Raw genomic sequence first — 2,856 nt, 5'->3', positions numbered from 1 at the left:
AAGCCTCAGTTTTCTCCTCCGCGAAGTAGAGTGTTTCACCTCTCAGGTTTGCTGTGTTGGGAGCCTTCTATGGACCGGTTTTAGTGTAAAGGCAGTGCCTGGTGCAACGACCGAGAAGTGGACTGGGCCCCCGTTGGACCTTGGCGCCCCTGAGGGCCCGGCTGGGCCGCGTGCCGCGCGGCTGGGCGGCCCTGCGGAGAGGCGCGGTACTCTCGCTGTGCAGCGGAGGATAAACGCGGCGCTTTCAGTTTTTTCACGCTAGCATTTCTGCGGCCAATTTCCCTTTCCCGGAGTGTTGAGACTAGTGCCCGTCAGTTCCTTCAGCGGCCGCCGTTAGGCGCCCGCTCCGCCCAGCGCCCGCTAGCCAGCCCGGCTTCCCGAGTCGGTCCTAAGCTGAGGCCGCCCTGCGCTGCAGAACTCAAGTCCACTCCCGGCCCCAATCTGTCCCGGGCGGACTTGGCTCCGGGCACGCGATGGCCTCATTTCCAACTGCGGCTGTTAGTTTGAATTCTGGCGCCACTCCCGCGCCACGTAGGTCCGGGTCCCTCGCTAGAGTCGTCAGCAACGCCTCGCAGTGCGCCTGCGGGCGCGCGCCGGACTTGCGGCGCGCCCGCCACGCCCCAAAACCGGCCCACGAAGAAAAAGAGCCGCCGCGCGCGCTCCCGCTCGTTCGTGTCAGGAAACAGCCACGCCCCCTCTGCTCCCTCGCCCAATAGATGCGAGAGGGAGGGGCGGCCTCGTTCTGACTCAAGAGAGGGTATATAGGGAGCTGCTGGCGACGCAGCTCGGTCTTTTACGTCGGATTTGCAAGGTGCTGGAATTATGTTGGGTGAGCAGGGCATTGCGGGCTTCTATCCAAGCGGAGGATGGTGGCGCAGGCCGAGGTTGGTAGTTTCAGTATTTAATGTGAAGCAATCTTAAGAGATTTGAGCTTAAGAGTCCTAACTGTTGAAAGCTTGCACGTGGGAAATGCGCAGCCGGGCCGCCACGTGTCCTGAGCTTGAGTCGTGATGCAGGCAGGATTCGAGCTTAGGCGTGAGGAAACTGCTGATCGGCCTTTTCGTCCTCCGCGTGCGGCGGGTTGCTTGGCGCTGGTAGCGGGCAACGCCGAGCCCGGGCGGCCGCGGAAAACCGCACTCCCAGGACTTGGAGCGGAGGGCTAATTTAAGAGCAAGGGGCCTTTACTAACATGGCGAATGCTTTCTTTCCGTCGCCAGATGATTTCAAAACGCGCACTCTCGCCTCTGCAGGAGACAGTTGCGTTCTCAGGCGGCGTTGTGTGCAATTCGTACGAACGAAGGGGAACGGTTTAGTGCTTGAAAAAACCAAGTGTATTCTGTGAAAATGCTTAATTTTAAACATCGGTGCCCCACAGAACAATGGCGCTTTCAGCCGTATGTCGGAGCAGTTATGTGGAGATATTAAGATAAGAGCTTTTAAGGTTAATTTTCAAACTGAAGGGGTGAACTGTTGATGTACAGGAATAGAGCGTGATGCGTCATTTGTAATTTGTTTCTTTTTATTAGATGCATGAGAAAGTTCCAAAAACAGCTGGGAGAACATTTAACGAAACACGACTTGGTTAAAACCTGACTGTCTTAACCAGGTATGTGTTGCACTTGTACTTATTAATTGAGCATACATTTAGTTCATACGTAGACAGAATGAAAATTTTTTGTTGTTGGACAACATTCTGGATGTTGAATAATGAAGCTGTAGATGTCAGTTGTCAGTGTCGAGCAGCTTCGTTTTGAAGTAAGTTGAATAGTTGTATAAGTTCTGTAGTATTCTATAGTTCTTCCGTTTTTACTTAACTTTGGTTTCTGGTAAATAATCACTGAAATACAGCTTAATGTATTACGTGTGCATATATAAGGCATGATTGGTCTAATCAATGATGAAACCTATCCCGAAACTGATTACCTGAAGAAAGGCACATACGGATTCGGCTTCTGAGATTAGACCAATATTCCGAAATGAAATAAATTTATTGCACGGATTTTATAACAGTTAACGTTCACAATGGTTCATGATACTGGCTTTTTTTTTCTGCCAACAGTGAGAGTCGCTGTCTGCCCGTTGAAAGAGGCCGCCTTGTTGTGAAATTCCTACATTGCAGCAATTTCTGTGAGTGGAGTTTTGTTTTTTATTTTTTGCTTAGCAGTTAAGTGAGTATTGTGTCCTTGGTCTTATCTGTGATGATCCTATCCCGAACCTGAATTCCTGTTGAAAAAAAAGTATACGGATCTGGCTTCTGAGATAGACCACTATAAGGACAGTGCTTTTTTTTTTAAATGCTTTTATATAAGCTATTGTAATGTTGGCAGTCTTGTAAATCTCATGTTTTTCCTTTTCTAGGACCAGTACCATGGAGTTTGCTGGTCTTTTATGTGAAAAGCTGGTGATAACAAAGATGTCCAGGAAAAGCTCTTCATTTTACGAACATGAAAGGAAAACATACAATTTTGGATTATTGATTTTTTTTTTTTTTTTTTTAGTTTTGTAAATAGATCATGAAATTTTTATGGAAAATGCTTTGCTTTTAACTAACCAGTCTTATAATTGAATTATTCTGAATGAATATTTCGCCGTTAGTCACACATTTGAACTAAAATGTATAATTATAATTAAAACTGAGTGAAATTTTACACCGACGTGTGGAAGAATCCTTAGTAGGGTTTTTATGAAGAGATGATGACTCAGTTTGGCCGTCGAGTCACAAAAATAAGGTATAGAATACCTTGGCTTTTTGCAGGGTACTAAGTATTTCTGTATTAAGGTAGGTGAGAGCAAAAGAGAGCAACAGGAATTACTGGGGGAAGGAATGCCAGGCATTGAAATAGTGGTTACTAACCA

The 2,856-nt window shown here is 47.3% G+C and overlaps 1 long non-coding RNA gene across 1 annotated transcript; it reads left to right on the top strand.

The window, feature by feature from the left end:
* The first annotated feature begins 820 nt into the window (after positions 1-820).
* On the top strand, positions 821-2,483 carry LOC105805331. The gene is made up of 4 exons (XR_001137203.1): positions 821-884; positions 1,527-1,606; positions 2,060-2,127; positions 2,359-2,483. It is a non-coding gene; the product is annotated as an uncharacterized LOC105805331 (long non-coding RNA).
* The last annotated feature ends 373 nt before the right edge of the window (positions 2,484-2,856 follow it).

This window comes from Propithecus coquereli, unplaced genomic scaffold, assembly GCF_000956105.1.
Source record: "Propithecus coquereli isolate 6110/MARCELLA unplaced genomic scaffold, Pcoq_1.0 Scaffold127, whole genome shotgun sequence".
NCBI classification, from domain to species: domain Eukaryota; kingdom Metazoa; phylum Chordata; class Mammalia; order Primates; family Indriidae; genus Propithecus; species Propithecus coquereli.
Note: the sequence above shows the minus strand (reverse complement) of the source record. Positions and strands in the feature narration are given on the sequence as shown.